Consider the following 23,497-nt stretch of genomic DNA (forward strand, 5'->3'; position numbering starts at 1 on the left):
AAAATGCCCTGAAACAAGGAGATGCGTTGTCGCCATTATTATTTAACTTCGTTCTGGAATACGCTATAAGGAAAATCAAAGATAGGAACCAGGGCCTAGAGTTGAACGGTATTCACCAGGTTATGGCATATGCTGATGATGTAAATTTAATAGAGGATGATAGGAGAACAATAGAAAGAAATGCAGAGATCTTATTAAACGCTTGCAGGGACATGGGTTTAGAAGTAAATGCAGAGAAAACTAAATACATGGAAATGCGTCGGGACCGTAATACGGCAAATTATGGATCAGTATTAACAGAGGAAAATCATATTCACGAAGAAATGAAATGTCGACTAAAAGCAGGGAATTCGTGTTACTATTCGGTTCAAAATCTCCTGTCGTCGCGAATTCTGTCAAAGAATTTGAAGCTTAAAATATACAAAACTATAATCATACATGTTGTTTTGTATGGCTGCAAAACATGGTCACTTACTCTGAGGGAAGAACATAGACTGAAAGTATTTGAGAACAAGAACCTGAGACGAATATTCGGACCCAAGAGGAACGGAAATGAGGAATGGCGGAAACTTCATAACGAGGAACTACATAATTTATACGGTTTACCCAACATTGTTAGGGTCGTCAAGTCTAGGAGGCTTAGGTGGGCGGTCATGTACTTAGAATGGAAGAAAGTAGGAACGCTTTCAAAGTCTTGACTGGAAGACCAATCGGAAAACGACCATAAGAACACCTGGGCGCAGATGGGAGGACAATATTAAGATGGATCTCGCAGATATTGGAATACAAAGTAGAAACTGGATCCAGTTGGCTAAGGATAGAAGTCAGTGGAGAGCTTTTGTGAACGCGGCATTGAACCTCCGGGTTCCATAGCTCATAGAGTTAGTTAGTTAGTTGGTTAGTGGGGTGAAGTGTTGTAGCGTAGGAAAATAGGAAGTACGAAATTTCGATTGACAAATGAATAAGTGGAAGCATTACAGAAACAATGGAGGGAATTTAGCCGGGTGGAATGAACGAATTAATATAATTTGGAGGTGAGAATATTACAGATGATGAAAAGAGCTAAAGTAAGGCATTCCCTGTACTGTTCAACGAAGATAACCAACCATATTTAGATAATTTTAGCATGAATAAAGCGTGATTGATTTTTGTTTCGAAGTTACAGAGAGGAAACAAAACGTAGGAACATACAAATTAAGTAACTCTATGACATATGGAACCCAGAGATTCAATGCTGCATTCACATTCCCGTTTCTCCGTCGACTTCTATCCTTAGCCAACTGGATCTAGTTTCTACTTTGTATTCCTATCTCTGCGAGAACCATCTTAATATTATCCTCGCATCTGCGCCTAGGTCTTCCTAATGGTCGTTTTCCGATTGATCTTCCAGTTAAGACTTTGAAAACATTCCTACTTTCTTCCATTCTGGCTACATGACCTGCCTACCTGAGCCTTCTAGATTTGGTGACCCTAACAATGTTCATAAACTGTATAAATTACACAATTCTTTATTATGAAATTTCTGTCATTCCCCATTCCCATTTTCTTGGATCCGAATATTCGCCTCAAGATTTTATTCTGAAATACTGTCTGCGTTCTTCTCTCAGAGTAAGCGATTATGCTTCGCAACCATGCAGTATAACAGATATGATTATAGTTTTATATATTTTAAGCTTCAAATTCCTTACTCTTCTGTGAACAGTCACAGACGGGGAAGAAAAATATGCTTTTTCTTTGACGTTAGAAAGAGAGAGGGAGAGAAATACACTGTCAGAATGTAAGAAAGAAATACAAAGGAGTATTTGGATTCGCCACTGAGTACCAAAACATATCTTCCATATTTTCCACATTTATGTAAATCGTAGAAGCGCTTCGCTCCCTGTTTGAAATATCTTTTCAAAATTTTTCAAGCGCTGTCTCTGGTCCTACATTTTCCCCTGTTCCTTTGTCTCGCGGTAGTCCATCCCAGATGTTCATTGATTACTATCAGATGTTTTCATTAGTGCTTTTCGGAACTTCCGCTAGATGGCAAGTACATCGTGCATGAGAGCGGTGTGCTTTATTTCTTCACCGCTAGAGGTCTCAGGCGGATAAATTCGATTTCTGTTAGGATTACGTTCGCTTCTGAAATCTTTTTACAGAGCTTTGACACAAAACGTAAACCAAACCAAACGAAACCAAACGAACAATCAATGTAGTCGTAAATGATCTTTCTTTACACAGTTCGTCTTTTGATGCGCGTTTGCAACAGAAGGGAGGAGAGAGAAAGAGACAGAAAATATAAAATCTTCGAAAGAGGTCAGTATTTCATCAATGTTTAGCTTCATAGATGGTGTTGCCAACTCCTCTTCTGTCAAATTTGCAGATTTATCATTCCAAATTCTACAATAGTGCGTTCAACGTAAGACATAAAGAAAAAGAAAGAAAAATGTCAAAAGTCTAACATGCGAATTGATAGATTTCATTGGTGACATGGCTACGTGTGAAATTTCATGGGTAGATTTAGAAAAAATCTAACTTGTTTCTAAACCTAAAAATTGATGCATAAGTACCCCTCCATGCATTATATTGAAGCAGATATTGAAGAACAGGGATCTCATTCAGGGCTGTGCCGTGGAAAATCAGCGCCCGGGGCGAAAGTATACGACGGCGCCCCCATACATATATTCCAAGCAATTTTTCCTATCTTTTTTCCTTTTTTCTCCCGAATTTTACGCTCCTTACTTCGGCTCCCGGGGCCGTTGCCCCGCTCGCTCCCCCCACACAGCACGGCCCTGATGTCAATGATCCATTGGTTTGAAAGACGACAGGACATGGTTAAGAAAATGTAGCTCGGTGTTACCACAAAACCGAGCAGGACAAAATAATATAACTTCTCATGCGTAAATTTCGAGAAAATGAAAACAAAGTAATTTTTTTAATGCTAAAACGTATGTTGTTCCTTGCCCTCAATGATTTGTAGATTTTGTTCTCCAAGAAAACAACTTATTTATTTATTTCTGCAGTGTATATGTAAAAAGCAGTCTGTTCTGACGGTGACACGCCCAATACTAATAGTCGCTCAGATACTTCTGACAATTATGCGCAGAGTATTTCGTCAATTTTATGAAGGGTCGTATCTCAAAATGTCACTTTTTCAAACATATAGAAAGAAATACTAATTACGTGGACATTAAAGCAGTTGAATATGTCATATCTCGCCACCTATTCCAGACAATAATTATGTGAGAATATATATAATCAGTTATTATATAATTAACTTTTTTCTCCTCTATGGAATTCTACTTCTTTTTTTATGTCTGTACTCTACTGTAAAGTTTGTAGTGTAACGCTGGCGGTTCGTTTCGAGAAATGTTGCTGTTTCTGTCATTATCAATGGCTTCCTTTAGCAGTAGCAGCGGTACCAGCGTCTCGGTGGTAGAGCACTGTTAAGGGTCCCTAGATCGATCTCAGATCACATGAGTTTGTGGACAACATTGTGGATAGGCCGCGGTGGCTCAGTGGTAGAGCGTTCACCTCCGGTGCTTGGGGTTCCTGGTACGATCCCAGCTCGCGCCAAGTGTACTTTGTGGTGGACAAATACCGTGTTCGTGGGTTTCCTCGGGATTCTCCCGTTTCCTACCACTTTCTTCATTCCACCTTTCATTCATTTATTATCACCGTCTCCTTTAGCCTAGCCGACATAATCGTGGGACGTAGAACTTAGATTTCATTTCATTTTTTTCAACATCGTGTATCGGAGTTCTCTCATTTTCTTCCATCTCTTTCCACCAATTAGTTACCTTCATTTATTATTAATCTCTTTGGCCTAAAGAGCATAAATGTGGAGCACTAATCATTTACACACACTTTACTAATCAAACATAACTGAATGATAAGGCCCTTCACGCTGATCTAGTGGCTAGCGTGTACTTTTGGCTTATGTGGTTCCAGGTTCGATTCCCAGTTAGAAAGCAGAAAAAATTAACTATTTTTCACTTCCATTAATCGTTAAGCATAACTGTGAGACTTTAAAAGAATTAATTTCATTTCATGAAGAGTTAGAAGTTCTTGGCTTGTGGTCGAAAAGTTCTGGATCGTATCTCGTGGCTGGCCGTTCTTCCGGGTTCCCCAGTTTTCTCTCCTGACAAAGAAAAATTATTGTTTTGAAAGATTACTAGTCGATACTGAGGCATAGGAGATTAGTAGACGAAGCTGATGGGATAACATCATATACGTACGAATTGACAAGGGAATACAAGGATTTCTCTCCTGACAAAGAAAAAATCCATCCCTGACAAGCATAACTGTTTCTACCATCTCTCGTTTTTAATGATCAGAAAAACATCTATTTTGTGTAACTCTTAAAAACAAAGAGGAAAACTTTTGAGTTAAAACAGCTGATGCAACATCTATCTTTTCAACACTTTTGTAGTCCTTAGAAATACCCACTTTCATCTTGAAATATTTACCTATTCATGCGAGAAACACTTTTGCCAGCTGCAAGTTAAAAAGACTCGAAGGAGATGGAAAAGTCACCAAACATTTAGTTGTGCAGTTTCTGCAAAAGCATCTTTGAATGCCGTTTCAATGTCATATAATCATCTAGTTTCTCCTAAGCTTCTATGTATTTGTAATGTAATTGAGATAAAAAGGCTCGAAGGAGGTAGAGACATAACAAAATATTTAGTTCTAGCTGGAAAAGCATATTGTGTCAGTCATATCATCATCTAGTTTCACATAGAAGCGCAGAGGTATATCCAGCAAGTTTTTGTTGGGGGGTCCAAGACTTTTTCTGGAGTGCCGGATTTTAACATACTAAAAGCGAACAAAAAATTCTGCTTCAGAGTGTATCTTGTGAACGTATTAATAACTTACCATGCATAGAACTATGTATGTTTTACACATTATATTATTATTATTATTATTATATTTACAATTGATTTAGGATTTAGATTTCTGGGCTTTCGGCATTATGGCCATTTAGCTCGTCACGTTTGAGGGATGACGTCCCTCGGTGAGCACACGATCCGTTGAAAGGGAAAAAAGGAAGCTGCCTGGGATCTATAAGTTAGGTACCAGCTCGGCATTTTCCTGGTGTGAATGAGGAAAACTTCATTCAGGGTAAATGGCCAGAAAAAGCTTTATAGAGTTTTTCAACCGATTGCCCCCACCGGGAATCCAACCCGGGATCGCTTGCACCGAAGACGAGACTGTTAGCGACTACGCTACCCGGGGCCACTTATTTGCAATTCAAACATAAATATTGACACCGAACAAAAGTTGAATCACAGGTTGTACAAAATATCGTAATAATTTATTCAAAGGAAAGGAAAAATTACATAGCTACACAAAAAAATAAGAGTTATGTGCACCGGACCCCAAGGAATGTATGAATGCAATGTATTTTGTAGAAACCGCAAGAGAATCGAGCGTGTCAATTTTTTTATGGGTGAAAAACAGCATTTTGCATAGGGAAAATACACGTAAGGCAGACATTTATATATATATATATATATATATATATATATATATATATAATATTAAAATGACAGGATCAGTCGTCCTGGGTTTTCAATATTTGGATTCTGTGTAAAAAAAAAAAAAAAAAAACACATGGAATCCATACTTTGGGATCCGATGCACAAAACTTTTATTTTTTTTGGGGGGGGGGTGTAGCTGTGTAATTTTAGGAAGTGAGTTTGTTTGCCATCACCTTTAGATAAATAAAAGGTACAGACGACTGCACTGACCTTCCTCGAATTAACTTCTTGAACTAAATCATGTTATGCTGGAATACTTATTTATGAACATACCAACAAAATTATGTTTTCGGAAAATTTCGTTCGAGACAAAAATTCAACCAGAAAAGTAAACTATTGTTTGCGAATTTTTAATCACAAAGGACTATCGTACTAAACCCTGTTCGGCGTAAGCTCTAAACTGCGATAAACAAAGCCACGTGAACCTAACCTCGCTGATTTGCTGTTGGCCTATCGACGCTTGTACTCCTCCGCAAAATAGTTGATATGATTTGATTATTGCTTCTACTATGAATCTCCATACAAAAATAGTATATTATTATAAATGACAAAAATATAATACGGATTATCTAATGATACTACAATCGAGTGTGGTTAATGAAACAATAGAAATAAACACTAAGCATGCGCAGTAATTATGGCGCCAATTCAACTGTGCAGGCGTGTTCTACTTTTAAGTCTGAAAGATGTCTTACATGAATCCCGGTTCCGCGAGTGTTATGGTGAAACATCAACAAGGTAAACCTTTACTCACTAGTTTACCAGCGAAATTCAAATATATTTTTTTTAATCTTTGGAGTCTTTTTCTTTCTTTGCTGTAAGTATCTGGATAACACGAGACAATATTGTCAAAATGCACGTATATAATTTGCTCCTCCCCGTGGTGAGTGGGAATGATACATCACTAGCCAATCGTGTTTGTGACAAGCGGAAGGATACAAATATTTTGTTTATCGGAGTTTAGAGCTTACGCTGAACAGGGAATAGTTATTTGTGAGATAACAAAATCGCATGAGTCGTGTTTGAGGGTGTAGTAAATAATTAATAAAAGGAAACTACCCTTTTAAATGTTTTTGTGACAAGTAATTTGCTCAATGTTGTGTGTTATTAATTATGTAAGTATTAATTATGTATTATGTATAAAAATTTTCGATTGTTTATTCAGAAAATGCTTAATGTGAAGGAGTGAAATTCTGTTTATAAACAAATAATCAAGAGTAAGTAAACATGTGTTGCAGCGTTTTAGACACCTAAAAGGGGCATTTTTTTTTTTACAATATTCAAATTTCCGGTTTTATATTCACTAAACCTTATTTATAAGCATTTATTTTATTATAAGCATTTATTTGGTTCAATAAACATATTTAAATATACATCTAACAGTCGAACTCCATATGGGGGTGGCAGGAAGTCGCTTGGGGGCATTTCCCTCCCGTAGAAACTTCTATATATTTTTACTGTAATACTAAAGGAATAATAATAACCATACTTAAATTCAAACGAAAAACACATATTTTTTTTTTTCGAAAAACAAGATAGAATAGAAAGGCTCCAAAAAGAGGTGGAGAGTTCACGAAATGTTTCGTTCTGCAATTTCTGGAAAAACATTGTATGCCGTGCCAGTGTCCCATCAGGATCTAGTTTCACGTAAAAGCGTCTATATATTTGTACCCAGAGAGAGAGAGAGAGGACAAGAAAGATAACTGGGTTCATATATTGGTGAAATTCATCCCCCCTGGGAATAATATTCAATTCTCCCGCTATGTACCTGAATGTTCTCGTAGTCTTCCACTCTCCTCTAACCTTCTAATTCTTTCACCGACATTAACTTATATTTGTTATCATTTGTTTCGCCTGCCTTTCGATCGTCTAAAGTTATACACTTTACTTTTAAATTGTTTCCAGTTGACAATAAACTCTTCATATGAAACTTACTTTGTATTTCTGATTCCCTAACATTTTAACCGTGTCATTTGCTTGGAATTAACGAGACCCTTGTGACGATGAAGCAAGCATGGATACTCTTATTCTCTATATTCCGCACATACAAAAAGTGTTCCACTCTTTGTCTGCAGTTCATTGTTACAAACAGATAGTTTATCAAAAAGCTATGATTGATACTACACTGGTTTTATTATGTGTACAATCCGCGGCAAAAAACCTGTAACATGAGGATGTAAGTTTATTGTGAAACTACGCCTAACAGCACAGGGAATGAACATAACGTCTAAGTGGAACGAATCACGCCAGGATAAACCTCGGCGTCCTCCCGTGCACACTTATTTTGGAGCAAAAGACTTCGTCATTTCACAATAAACTTATATGCTCATGTTGCAGGTTTTTTGCCGCGCATTGTACAAGTTCTTAGTGAACATGAAAATATATAATACGCGTATATCATTATTTCTCAACCTTGGTTACTGCTGCTCCTCTTCGTAAATCCTCCATACTTCATACCAGGCCCGAAGCCAGCCCGAAAATGTAGGGAGGGGGCTCGTTTAGAGGAGGCCAGTGAAAATTTAGGGCCCCCCTAGGCCTGCTTCATACCCCTTCTTCCCATGACAAAGACAAAATATGAAACATAGTTTGCCAAAATTAAATTGTGAATGATCACTATAAGCGGTGCTTTATTCATCATGTCACATATTATTTATCAGTAGCAAAGACCCCCTTAATAGTTCTTCACGGTTCAGGGGGCGCATTCTCCAGGTTATTATTTAAAATATATTGGACATACTCCACATAGCAAAAAAGGGTCACACAGCAGGACAAAGACAGATGTTTTATGAAAAGATTTAACTGTTAACCAGTTTTCAATTATTACCCCCCCTCCCCCCGGAAACATGATTGAAACATTTTGCGTCCCGATCCGTACTCAGTTACCCTGGGAAATGCATGGTTTCTGCGAACGTAGTTTTTTCTTCCAGAGTCTCGCGTCTAGTGAAGCTGTGCATTTTGACGAACATATTGTAGTATTCCCTCTATAACAAACACTTCGAAACAAGTTTTTATGATGTATCTAATAGATGGCGGGAGCTCCGCCCGCACATGTTAACTGAGTTCAGAGTGACACCAACAGAGGGCAGGAATGTGAAATTGTATTTCCTACAAAATTGATGAAAATAGAAGAAATTTAATTTAGCGAAGTCTATTTATAATTGGCAAGAGTATATTTATAAAATCAGCATTTATTAATAAATACGTTTGTTTTCGTCCAGTATTTACGGAACTGTAAATATCAATCTGTATCAAAGACCAGTGTGCAAATTAGACAATTGCTACGGGGTTGGAGATGGGGATAAACTGATGCTTAAATCAAATGAGACAATGACGCCCTCTCCCTCAACATGTTCACAAATATTATTATCTGACAACAGTATAAACAAGGTTTCTTAAATAAACAAAGTTAGTAATGGTAAGTATATATAAACTAGCTGAAATGCTCGTTCCCTGCACGGGGAGAAGAAGGTTTGTTCAAAATGAAATGAAATCTTTAAGTTTTACGTCCCATGGTTATGCACGATAGGCTAAAGGGGACAGAGGCGGATCCAGGACGGACTTCTGGGGAGAGGTGCGGTGGGTTGTAATACTGCTACTTAGGGCTACTTTTAAGAGCTCCAAACTCTGGGATGAGTTTTGTTTATATATAAAATAAGAAAGTTTTCTCTTCTCGCCATTGAAAGTAGGGGTGTTCAATAAGGCTGAGGACCTATCGAACTTCGGGAGTGAAAATTCATCGAGTTGTCATCGGTTACTCGAAACCGTTCGAGTATTTCAAATTATCGAAGTTTCGGATATTATCGAAATTTCGAGTATTCTCGACATTTCGAGTATTATCGAAGTTTCGGGTATTATCAAATTTCGAGTATTATCGAAGTTTCGGGTATTATCGAAATTTCGAGTATTATCGAAGTTTCAGATATTATCGACATTTCGAGTATTATCGAAGTTTCGGGTATTATCGACATTTCGAGTATTAAAAAAGTTTCGGGTATTATCGACATTTCGAGCATTATCGAAGTTTCGGGTATTATCAAAAGTAGTGATGGACAGTTCGGTTCCTTCACCTCTCCAATGATACTTTCTTGCAGCCAAACTAGTCAAACAACTTTTTTCATCTGATAAGTTATTGCAAAGTTATATTTGTCGAAATCACATGTAAAATTATTTTCTGCCTGCCCCGTTATTGGCGCAATCGGCAAAGTGACTATTAGTAGACTAATGTTGTCTTGGATTCCAATTCCATTCGGGTGATGCATGTTTTCTCTTCCTCTTTCTCTCTTCTGACAGACTGCTTAAACCTTGTACAGATCTGCGGGGAAAAAACTTTTCCTTCACTTCATTGCTAAGGAGAGAAGTTTTAATATGAACACTCTGCATATATGTAATACACAGTGGCGTATTTACGATTTTGTTTCGGGAGGGGCTTTGCTAACTTTCGGGGGGGGGTCTTTGACTGAAAATATGAAAATTCTGCAAGATATTTCATATACTTTACTATAGTAAGTAAGATTTCGGGGGGGGGGCTTAAGCCCGGAAGTCCCCCCTAAATACGCCACTGGTAATACATATTATATACAACTATGATAACCTCGAATGCATTGTTTATTCCGTACACTCCGATAATCCCGAACTTTTCAAAATATTCAAGCGACTCGACAAATGCGATCATATTGATATATTTCTGTATTTGCTGCTTTCAAACAATTCGAGACTCTCGAACAGTTCGAGTGTCTCGAAGTTGTCTAATGTTTCTTATATTTCGAGTGCCTCAAACACTTCGAGAGTACCGAACATTTCGAGAGTCTCGAACATTTCGAGAGTCTCGATCATTTCGAGAGTCTCGAACATTTCGGGAGTCTCAAACATTTCGGGAGTCTCGAAAGTTCGATAATTCGATAAAATTGAAATTCTTTATCGATGAAACGGTTTTGAAATTTTATCGAATTGTTATCGATTACTCGATTATCGGAACAGCCCTTGAAAGGAGACAATGATGATGAGAAATGAATGAAATGGTGGAACGAAGAAAATGGGAGGAGACGGGAGAACCTGGAGAAAACTCACTCAGACGGTGTTTGTCCACCACAAAGCTCACTTGACACGAGCTAGGATTGAACCAAGGACCAAACGCACCAGAAGTGAATGCTCTACCACTGAGTTACCGCGGCCCCGTTTATTCATACTATCAGAAAGTAAACAGATGAGTGAAATGAGTAACGATAAGGGCTTACTATGTCCCTGCCTGAGCCACCTAGGATGCTCCTCTTTGATTAAACTTAGATGCCATTAGAAGTGTCACCAATCATCTCAAGAACCACAAAAACTGTGGATTTGGCACTGATATCGGTTGTTTTGGGTTACTTTTACATATACTCCTTTCCCTAGAAGTGTCTTGCATAAACTTGTTTTTAAAACTCATTTGGGACTGTTACCAATCAGTTTAGCGATTGGTTTTGTTCTACTAAACTTGCGCTAATAGTGAACATCGACCTATTCTTTTATGTTGATGAGCCTGGATAGCGAGTTGCATATAGGTAATGCGTACTTCAAAACTACGGAAAGTATTAATATATTTTCGACTACATTTTGATCCCTGTAAATTCCCCTGGAGCCGAAAATCGAAGAAATGATTTCATATGTGATTAGAGCCGATGAGAATCTATCAGTTCACAAAATTTTGTGGCTCTAGGTGACTCCTTTCTTTGAGAAAACTGATGACAGATTTATTATTATTATTATTATTATTATTATTATTATTATTATTCAAGATGCATGTATTTGTATATGTCCAGCATAACTCTTGAACAACTCAAACAATTTCAACCAACCTTGGAACACACATGTCTTACAATCTGAAGTAAGACACTCGTAGCATTCGGGAAGAGGGAGCAAAAATCTTCGTAATTTTAAGGCGAAAACATCCACTGGGAGGTTTGCAACCAAACTCTCCCTGAGAAAGTTGTGGTTGCATATTTGTATAGGCGAATTTTACGTATAATATCTTATTATGTTCTATAAATCTGGCTCGGAAATCGATAGTGGTAAACTCGAAAAGCTTGTTCGTCGTCATTTATTTTCAAACTCTTTTGTATAAACTTTTTTTTCCATGCGAATCCTAGCCGGACACTTCTCCTAGTTAACCATAGATTACCTTAGATAGCCACATCTAAAGGTAGAAGTGAAAGTATATTACATTGTATGTATAACATAAGTCCGTTTTAAATCCATATTTGATTTCGTTTCATCCCACTCTGTAATTAAACTGTTCTTTAGAACTGTGTGGCTGCTTTTCTATCAATCGCAGAGCCCCAACCTCCTCGAGTTGGGAGCTGGTAAACGAAACTCCAGGCAGACCGGTAACTGACCTTGTTACGACGAACGACGACTGAGTTTTCAATGAACTAAAAGACCTATCTCCAGCATCCTCAGCGGGTAGGTGTGTATGGTTAAGTGTTGAACTTGCGCTTTAAAAAGCAGTTGGCGTGGAGAATTCAATGGCCTCGGAGGTCACACCCAGCACTCACCTTTTGGTTTTAGAAGAGAAGTTGATTTTAACTTGAATGGAAGGGGACGGCAGCATTTTTTTGATGTTGAGTATGCAGAGGTTTCTTTAGACGGTGTTGCTTGTGTTCGTTTTAAAGTTTACACCTGGAGAACAGTAGCAATATACACTTGGAAGTTGGTGGTGAGGGGACTGTGGTTGACAATGACGTATTTTTAATGATGATGTCGATGAAATACTAGGGGTAGTTGACTCCAACTCCTCTTCCCTGACGGTCAATGTGAGGGTATAAAGTTTCATCTGGAATTACCCTTTTTCTAACTTAGACTGTCCTATTCATACCGGTTTGACATTCACCTCAGAGGCCAATTTTAAGAAGCATTTGAAGGACCATCGACTGGAATATCGCTGCAAAACGACCTTTTGGACGAATTTATGTCTCTTCGGAATGCTAGATTTGAAAGAGAAATTGCACAAGTCGAGGACGGCGCTCAGCAGTTGGACCATGAAGTCCTCGGGATTCCCAGGCCAAGCAAGAGCTCCTAGAAGAGCAAAATCAGGAGATTTAGAATCACATACGTAGATGCGAGAGACTAGACAATTAGTGTTTTAGAACTGAAAGCTGATAAAGATAAGATTCAGAAGGAAATGAAATGAAATCTTTAGTTTTACGTCCCACGGTTATGCCTGTTAGGCTAAAGGAGACGGTGATGATGAGTAATGAATGAAATGGTGGAATGAAGAAAGTGGGAGGAAACGGGAGAACCCCGAGAAAACCCACGCACACGGTGTTTGTCCACCACAAAGTTCACTTGGCGGGGGCTGAGATCGAACCCGCGACCCCAAGCACCAGAGGTGAACGCTCTACCACTGAGCCACCGCGGCCCTCTATAAGATTCAGAAGGATATTGCAAAATGGTCCAAACTCTTAGTGCTGGAGGATGAGGGCATAAGTTGAAAACTCTGAGCGGATGCTAAATTAAAACCGGTGAGTGGAGTAGGTGGAAGTATGTTATAGGCAGAACTTGCTCTCAAAGAACTCAAATTTCAAAGAATTCAAAATGTATTTATTATTATAACGTCGGCATTGAAAGTCAGCTTCGACGCTGAACTGAAGCGTATTAGGATACGATTGGAAGCTATAAATGTAATCAGAACAGCTGGATGACTGTGAAAACAGAGTAAAGTAATATGTATATTGTGACAGCTGTGAGTATAAAATTAAAAGGGGACAAAAGTGAATAGTTTATATCTTTCATTTTAGAATATAACTCGGGGATTAAAATTACGTGGAAGGACAACAAGTGGAATCTGACATTATTTAAACGTTTTATCACTAAACATGATTATTTTTGGGGGGAAGGGAGGGGATAAACATCCTTGACAAGTGATGTTTCAGTTAGATTCGTTGGAAAGTATAATTTGTTTGGAAATACCTTACTAGTCTTAACAAACGGACGAACAAAGCTAATAGAGATTTGTCTTTGTACTTCATTGCAGAAGCTTTCAGTTTTTGACATGGTGCGAATTATGGGAGGAGGGGATTGCTCTCAATTACATTTTTCTAATAGGTTACGAAGTTGAGACTAATAAGTTATGAATACTTTCTCAGAGTCAATTTTTCAATCTAAGGAGAGTAATTGTAGGACTGAATGTAATGCATTATATCTTATCACAGTTGATGGTCTAACATGCAACGACCACCCAGGTTACCCCATCGCTTCGTCGTACCACATGTCACAGTGTTTTGAAAGAAAGGTTCTGAATAGTTTTATTAATACACAAATTGTGATATGACACAATTTCTAAACACTTTCTACAATTTCTATACTCGTACTTTGTTCGTCAAATTGATGTTAATGGATATTGGAGAGAATGCTATACCATCACCAGAGTACGTCTGGAAGAAAAAATACAATAAAAATCATAACATTCCATAGCTTAATTACCTTTAGGTAAATGAAATTGATGTTAGTGAAAGGAATGAATTAATGAAGATGTATGTGAAAGGAATGAATAAATAGAGATGTTAGTGAAAGGAATGAATAAATTGAGATTTACGGACATGATGATGTCCATGATAAACTCACAGGATCTCACAACCAGGCATCTTTCTAATGGAATTAAGGACTGTACCACTGAACCATCGCGTACATAATCTTATAACTAACTATTATTACAGTGCAATTGATACTACTTGTCCCGTGTGAGAGCTCGCTGCGTGCACGTGGTGCTCGATGCTGCGTTGCCAGCTTTTGCGTCGGGTATTGAAACTACACGAGTAGAACGAGTGAATTATTTCTTATTCCATATCAACATTTACTAAATGTAGAACGCTTATTTAAAAACAAACTTATGAGAGAGACAAACATTATTGTAAATTACGTTGGCACAATATTAAAGTACGGTAAATCCAACCATTCCTCCCTCTGACTTTATTTCTATAGTAAACTTTTACTTTCACTGCAGAAAACAGAAATTTCCATATAGCTGTAGCAAAATTACTAACATCAACACTGAACCTTGTTTATAATTACTGAACTTACGTGTGTGCACCACATATCGCAAACAATACGTCTTCATTTTGAACTTGTGACATTTGTATTGCTATAATTTTAAAAATTAATATATATATATATATATATATATATAGTAGTAAATAAGAAAAAGAAATGTACTTACGTTTACTGTGTGACTGGGGATACTCCCAGTGAAGAATCACTGTCACTTTCGGAGCTGGAATTAACAGATATTATCACTTCCTCCACACACCGTTCAAGAATTCCCTCTTTATCCCATTGCTTGCCTAGGAGCTTCTTCGAATGTTAGCCCAGTCTTCCGCAGTGACACTATCAATTGCTTCTTTTGCAAGTCTTTCCACTTCTGCCACTGTGATTTTTTTTATTTTCCCTCGCAACGTAATCTTTTACTTGCGCCCAAATATTTTCTATAGGGTTGAAGTGGGCGTGGTAAGGGGGGGAAGTCTTATGTCCTGGTGACCCTTTCCCCTTGCTAATTCGTCGATTCTGTACAAAGGGAATTTGGGCTTGTATATGGTCACCAGTTCTAGAAGCTCTACCTTCTTCATGTCAGGCTCTAACTGCACACTGGTATTGCGCTTTAACCAGTTCAAGACCTCAGACTTCCGGGACTGAGTTGTTGGAGATTTGTCGAGCATAACAGAATGGTATGGGGCATTGTCCATAACAATGATGGATTTAGGGGATATGTTTTCCAAAAGAGATTCTTGGAACCACTTCGTAAATGTATTGAAGTTCATTTCCTCGTGATAATCATCAGTTTTTTTAGATCTGAAAATGAGGAGGCAGTTTGGGACAAAACCACGAGATACGCCAGCACGAAGAATAATTATTCTTCCCCCCTTCCATATTGGTGCGTTCATTGTACTATGCGTAGTATGATCGGTCCAGCCATTTTCTAATGTGTGGCCTGCATTGACCCATGTCTCATCTAACCAAACCACATTGTTATAATCACATTTCTTCATAGCTCTGAGGTACCGACAACGCCAAGCCACGATGTCACTTCTTTCCATCAGCACTGTGCGTTTGGAGAATTTATTAAATTCGAACCCCAGATCTATGAGACAGCTTCTAAGTGAGAACTTACTTCCGTGGAACAAGTTTGCTTCTTTAAGGCTGGCTTGGAGCTTGCTTAATGTAGGATGCTCCTTGCGCATATAATAAGAGTAAATGTGGCGATGAAGGGCATCTCGCTGGAATGAATCGAGATTTGTTACCTTCTTTTCATAGCAGCGATGTTTTCCTAGAGTTTCAAGCAGTACCTGCGATGGTCCAGGTTCGTCCTTTCCTTGTTCTTCCTTCTCCTCAAGTTTCTCCTCTTTCCTTATTTTTTCTTTCACAATTCGCGCCACTGTTTTTCTGCTAATTTTAAGGGCAGCCGCTGTCCTTTCCATTTACATCGATAAAAGGACCACCATTTTCTCTTTCCCACTCAAAGTATTCGCGTAGTGAACACACCATCTCACGAGCTTGGCCTCGTAAAGCGACACTCTGTCCAATTTTTGAATATTTCTTTACAGGCGAGTGAATTCTTCCTCGCCCCATCTTCGACAAACAAGATTTGAACTTTCTCCCGCTTCATCCATTTCAGAGGACATACACACACACGCACAAAAATTGAGAGAGAGAATCAGAAATAAATAATGCACTAAACACTGAAGTTCCGTATACACGAAACACGAAATTATTCACTGCAAGTAAATCTCAGTTTTATAAAATTAAATGACATAAAAGACAACTAATACGAATGCTTTCAGTAACCAGTAGGTCCACTACCCAAGTTGATATCCGACTAAAACAATGTGCATTTGTTTATATTCAAACTGGCAACGTACGGAAAGGATGGAATGTTTACCATTGCAGAGCGGGAGAAATGAGCCACTATAATTGGATGAACGTGCTGTTGCCGTAGAAACAGTTCTTCTTGGCTGATTGTTATGACCACGTGCAGGAAGGAAAAAAACACAGGAAAACAACTGTGACACGGGACAAGTTGTATAAATTGAATTATAATAGGGTGCAAGACAAATTCTTAATTTGTTGGTACAATATTTCCTGATCTGTTCTCCACTATCTGAGTGAGCGGGATTTTCTTAAAAGAGAACATTTTCCTTTCGATTTTCACAAATGAAATCGAAACGTTGCCCGTTCTTCTCAATGAAAAATAAGACTGAATGTGGCATCTCGCGTGTTGATTTGCTTTCTTGAATAGGACGAGGTAACGTGTTTAAAAGAGAAGAAAATCAGAAATGAGGCTAAAACTTGTTTTAGAAACAATTTATTTATAGTCATAACAGTCGTGATCTAGGGTCTAAAGGTGGAAGGATTCATAAGGTGAGGAAGTGTGAACCGTAACAACTTATTAACCAAAGGTTGATCGTATGGCGTGTAATCGAGTCAGGGAGTCCTTCCGCTAAAGGTGAGTGCTTTACCATTAGACACACTTGTCCTTCACCAAGATTCAAGATGTAAGTTTCACACACCTGATAAATACACAAGATTCAACGTAGAACTTTACACTTCGTATATATAGCAAGGTATGTAGTGCATTTATGCGTGGGCGTTTTATTTTCGTTAGTTGATTTTTCTTAAAGACACTACAGCCTATATATTGTACGAGTTCAATCGAAGTCATCCGATCTGGATAAAACTTAGCATCATTTCTTCTGCTTTCATCTGTTATAAGAAGCCTGTAAAATATTATGTTGTGGAGGCTTTTGGTTCCTGATTTGTAGGCCATTAAATCCAGACTCTTGACTTGCGTAGTGAATTCTCAAGGAACATTTGTAAGAGGCGGATCACATCATGTACTATTAATGTAGGCTTGAAATAGGCAGATTTACTTCAAAGCAGATTGAAGTACTGTATTGTTCTTATACAGGGTGGTAGGTAACTCCACCGAAAAACTTTGGGAGGTGATTCCTTACATGAAATGGAAGAAAAAAAGCTTCCATTTCATATAAGGAATCACCTCCCAAAGTTTTTCGGTGGAGTTACCTACCACCCTTTATATAGGCCAATAAAAAGATAACCTTGGAGGAAGTTGTAGTCCCAACCACCCTTCCCGTGAATCCGCTGGCGTGATTTAGCGAAATTTTCGCAAATAATAATAATAATAATAATAATAATAATAAAATTGCGTAAAAATCAAGGAATGATGACTTGTTTCTGCAGTTTGAAGCAGCTTCTACTTAATTAGTCAACGTGTCCTATCTTTTATCTCTTCAAAGGACTTCATTCCCGAAACTTCGAGTGAGCTTTAGAAGGTAACGCCTTCTCTGTAGCCAGCAAGTTGTAAGCAGCAAGACAACCGTGAAAAAAACGTAGAAAGGTTTTTCCTCCCCCATACAATTATATAAAGTAGTCACAAACTCTTGTTGTAATATTCTACCAATAAAATGTGTGCTTTCTTTAAACTGTGATGTAACTGTTGTATTGTCTTTCATTCCAGGTAAGTGAAGAGTCGAGGAATTCAGAGGAGCGTGTCTTCTGAAGAATATTTTCCTTTTCTACATTTCCGTCTTCTATTGATTGTTCAGGTGAACAGCTGATGACGAAGTTTGAAGGTAAACGATACAAATACGAGCTCTTGCTACTACCATGGAGATAAAGACATAGTACAAATGTTAACTCTACCCACTACCCACTACCCACAGCTACCCACGACCCACTGAACCACACCTCGCTGACCGAGGATTCACCGTCATTTACCACTTTACTACGACCCACCATATAATTTTAAAACTCCGAAATTGTAAACAATTCAAGGCTGGCTTGAGTATAAAATACCAACTGTTTGAATTGAATGAATTAAGTCAAAATCTAATTCAGTTTATTGAAATAAGCAAAAAACATATTTTATTCAATAAGACATACACGAGGAACCTCTAGACAAGGATATATGAAAGGATAATGCATTCAACAATTTATATGTAAAGGACCATCTACGTTCACTCAACACACTTCAAGTCTACACTTCAGCTCTAGACTTGTCATTCGTCTATAAGTTACATAAGCTATAAAGGAGACGGAGCCCACGAGATTTTACTTCAGCTACCACAAGGAACACAATGTAAGTGCCTTTTCATATTGACCTTTTCTGTTAGTTTCGGGTTCCTTGCTTCGTATCTCAACCACAGCCTTTATACATGTTACGAGAACAAGTAATGAAACGTCTTCCGTAAAATGAAATACAGTAGAGCGTCGATTATCCGAAGTAATTGGGGGACATGGGTGTTCGGAAAACTGGTTTGTTCGGATAATCGAACTGTACATGTTTATTTGCCATGCGCGGAGCGGCACGCCTCAACTCTAAGCTGGCGCAGCTGTTGCTGTGAACAGCTTTGATACTGCCGCTACTTCTACAGCCAGTGCCAAACCGACAGAAGTGTGATGATTGTTGAAACACAGCGACTGGCGGCTTGGCCGGTCAGCAGCGCCTTATGAAGGCCCCATTAGAAGCAATGTTTCGCCAGCGGTGGCTCAGTGCGGCAACTACTGTGGGAAACTTGGTTTGGGAGTGAGGGGGATGATGGACGATAGGGTGGGAGAGTAACAGGTGCGAGCGAGTACAGTTCGGTTAAGCGGTCGTTCGGTTGACCGACGTTCGGATAATCGACGCTCTACTGTATTCAAGTTTACATTACACCGTGAAATGGCTTAAGGAACACTTAACAGTTTGTTGTTAATCGCATCGTAAATCTCTGAGGTTATCACCATTGGCATGGCCCCATATTTCTGGGAATTCAAAGAACCTTCCTTCTGGTCCAACTGTATTCTAGAGGATAAGAGTATTCTGCCCCAATCTACAGATGTAGGCCTAGTAACTCCTGGGGTTATCACTCAAAACATAACCTTTCTGACACAGTAATTCTAGTTCTGATTTGAGAATTATAGGTCTACATTTCAATAAATTTAGACATGCTTCTAAACAGAAATTAAGATGAAATTTCTGTTTGTTTCTGTTTGAAGGTAAAAGATATCAAGGAAAAAGTTAAACGAAACTTCAATTTACTTCCTTCTAATTTAATAAATGAAGTTGTATTCTAGCTTTGTCAAGAAAAATCATCTTTCGTGATTTATTTGGATTCTCTAAATTGTAGCTAGACCTCTACAATTTGTCTATTCTATATAATATAGGAATTATATAATAGTAAAGTTCTTATAGTAAGTTGGCTATAATTCATTTAATAAGAATAGTTTTCAACATGTACACTAATGTCTAAAATGATTGTCGCATATCTATAACAGTCTTCTTGTAAGAATATAACTTGATAATGATTTTGCAGGGTACTTCTAAAACTGGTTCTATGTGTATAATCGGGAAATGCATATTTGTGGTAAATTTCGTAGGAAAAGAATTATAAATATGAAAATTATAATGAGTAAAACAAAATGTTGCTAAATGGACAAGAAAGTTTTATTTTCGTTTTATTGTTTTTATTTACTGCTCTTTTGACATGAAATTTTCCACATACATGTCTTTGCCGATTATATATATACTAACATTATAAGGAATACCGAGCGAATTCGTTATCTAATTATATTCCTACAACAAAATATTTATAGACATGGGAAAATAACTTTGGACATGAGTGTACATTTATATCCTGTCTATATCTTTTAAGTATTCATAATGGTAGGTGAAGATGTAGTCTCTCGTGAAATGTTTAATTTGCTCCCAGTATATTGCCTCTGTAATACAATATTTTTATTTATTTATTCGAAGAAAGGTTTTTGACTTTCTGTTATGACAGGGTTATGAATTTGTTGGAATGCTGAACCCACAAGATTTTATCAATCACTGGCGCTCAGAATTTATTTTATATTTTATTTATTTATTTATAATTATTGCCTATTACAGAGGTATTGCTCCCTTTACAATAGGTATTACAGGTAAATTTTACATTATTCTTGTAATGCTACACAGTAAAGCTAAAAGAATCAGACATTACAGAAGGAAGAAGAAAGAAAACAACAAACATATACAGAAAAGCAAAACAAAAGGGTATATACATTCAAGACATTACACAGTAAAAGAATAAATGCATCGTTTCGTTGTAGGTGTATAATACATGAATGTAAGAATAAAGTGCAAACCTAGTTATTCTTATATATATTTGATTTTGAGTTTAGCGTTTCTTGCAATAGCGAGGCTATATGAGACGTGAACCTACTGGTTAACGTGAAATCCAAACCAGATGAGCTCCTGCCAGGATTATTCTTATATAGCATTTCAGATTTTTAAAATTATTTTTTATGTAAATTGTCTGTTGGAAAGTTTTTTAAAAAAAAAACACGAAATAGTATGTGTAAATATTAACATAGCACCGTAAATATTCACATAAAAAAGCATAGCTTTGATCTATAAATTTTATTATAGATGACGGTTTTATTCTTGATTGACAGAGTGCATTGGTCAGTTTTATTTTCTTAAGTTTAACGTCCCACGATTATGCACCGAGGCTAACGGAGAGGTAATGATGAAATAGATGGATGATAATTGTAGATTGAGGAAACCAGAAAGAAAGGGAAAACCAACTCTTATAGTTTTTTTTTTTCACCGCAAAGCTCGCTTGGCGGGAACTGGAACGCTCAAATCGAATCTAATCAACCGAGTATATTACATAAATATTCATTGTCTTTTAGTTCTATTTTAATTTCAAGACTGAAAGCCTCATATTCTTTTTTTAAAATTCAAAAAAAAAAAATCCTTAGAGGATTAGAGATATTATTATCAGGTTCAAATATAGTTGAAAGTTTAAAATACAATTAAGGCTGATTCACTCGTTGGGTGCCGTGCTCATGCTGTTTCACTGCCATGCTCCGTCCGTGACAATAAACACATACCATACCATACCTTGCCGCTGCTGTTTTCTACACCATTTCCCAAGATGCATTGCAAGGAGGAAGACGCTGGTATTATAACACTAATATGTCACAATAGTTCTATTTGTTAAAATCTTATAGCATTCTCCATATAAAAGGATTACACACACGTTTTAATCATTTAACTCACTATATTTTGCAATAAGTGTTAATAATTTTAAAGTAATGGTATACACCTACTTATTATACGATATCTTGCTAACATAATTTTTATGTTGTTAATTACTTATAAACAAGTACATGATAACGAAACTGTTACCTTAGCAACCAAACCAATGTCATCACAACCAGTAAACAAACATTTCCACCTGACATCTGAAAAATAATCATTTACAAAACAAAATTATTCATGACGGTCACTATAACATTTCTTCTTGTATAATGTAGCTAGTGCCAGGTGAAATAGCACTTTAGTCCTGAATATAAAGCGCGCCATACACGCACGAACTTGCATGACCAACATGTATGAAAGGTTTCTTCTTTCATCATGCATCTTGAAAGAATTTTTTGCCCACGCACGTACCAACATGCTGTCCAACTTACTGAAAGTAGTTTGAGAAATGTGAAGGACGAGGAAACGCGTGCTTTTTCTTTCTGCAACTGCACGACCTTGGCATGCGACGGAGGAAAGAGTCACGTGATTTCTTCCGCTGTCGTGATTGGCGGACCTAAATATAAAACAGACACCTTGCATGAACGAGCCCATACACAGTAAACATGCATGCAGAACGGCAAAAACATCAAGCATGTTTTCAGAAGATTTTGAAAACTTTCAACATGAATGAACGAGGCCATACACGATCAACTTGCCTGTGGTTTTATCATTTTTCATGCAAGTCGGGCTGTTTCTTCAGGCATGCGTTTACGTGTATGGGGCCCATTACATAATATAAATGAAGCAAACACATGGTAAATACACGTTATCGTTGTAGTATGCTCCGAGGAAAGCCGAAGGATCGCGGCCAACGAGCCACGACCGGGCTGGTTTCTATTCAAGGTGGCTGGATTAACCCATCTGGAGGTCCGGGGCTACAAATATATGTGGCCGCTGCTGACTATGAAGATATAGTAGGAAACTTAAGGGAATATGTTTAATATTTTTGGTCATATTTTATTTTATAATGATTGTAACTTCATGATATCTTTTAGATAGTCAGTTGAAATTTTGATAAGAGTGAAGGCCTCTGTCCACTTAGAGGTCCGGCTAATTCCCCCCTTAATCCCTTCCTGCTGTCGGGCCACAACACAAGCACGGTACTGCACGGAACGCCGTGTGAATTAAAGAAAAAGACCACTTAATGAGTTTTCAATGTCAAAGCACGGAAAGAAAGTTCGTAGACGACAGTATGGTTTCCTCGGGGTTCTCCCGTTTCCTTCCACTTTCTTCATTTCACCATTTCATTCATTTCTCATCATCACCGTCTCCTTTAGCCTAAGCGGCATAATCGTGGGACGTAAAACTTAAAGATTTAATTTTTTCAGTAATAAGGTAGGCCTCTATAATCACTGATGTTTATTTTTTCTTTAGTATAAATGTTATTAAATAGTAATAGTGGTTATAAACGTAAGAAGTAACAATGGTAATAACATTGAAATATTTTTTTTAGTTTCGTGTCCCTTATTGCATGAGTGCCGCTGCTCTTTAGTTCAGTCCTACATGAAAGGAATATAAGTTGATCTGCGGAAGTGAACTATATAGCCCAGTCAATAAAGGTTTTTGCAAGGAAAAAATTTGGGTAAAGCTGATTTTCTCCCAAGTGATAGACCACTATGAGGGGAACATTTTCCCAAAAGTCCCCGCCCCTCCCCCTGGAGCTTTCCCCACCACGCCCCCTCAAAGTTAAAAAATGGGCGTTTTAGAAAAAAGGCCATATCTTCAAAACTAATGGACATATTGACATGTTTCTTTTTTTCTCGTAATCTGTGAAATGTGCTCTACAATTTCATATTCCTTGAAGTTTTTCATAAACCTAATGGTTTCTTGGCAATTTTAACCTAAAGAGTAAAAAATGAAAAAAAATCGCCCGCGCCATTTTGTT

General features: G+C 37.7%; 1 long non-coding RNA gene across 2 annotated transcripts in view; it reads left to right on the plus strand.

Moving 5' to 3' along the window:
* Positions 1–23,497, plus strand: part of LOC145665797 (uncharacterized) — a 319,641-nt gene that overhangs the window by 118,197 nt on the left and 177,947 nt on the right. Inside the window, exon 2 of one of the 2 annotated variants that reach the window (XR_014127658.1) lies at positions 18,022–18,930. The exons of the other annotated variant lie outside the window; for it this stretch is intronic. This is a non-coding gene — a long non-coding RNA (uncharacterized LOC145665797). Of the gene's footprint in view, positions 1–18,021; positions 18,931–23,497 lie in introns of those variants that run through there. 2 annotated transcript variants of the gene reach the window in all.

Source organism: Thermobia domestica, chromosome 1 (assembly GCF_964235325.1).
Source record: "Thermobia domestica chromosome 1, izTheDome1.hap1.1, whole genome shotgun sequence".
NCBI lineage: Eukaryota > Metazoa > Arthropoda > Insecta > Zygentoma > Lepismatidae > Thermobia > Thermobia domestica.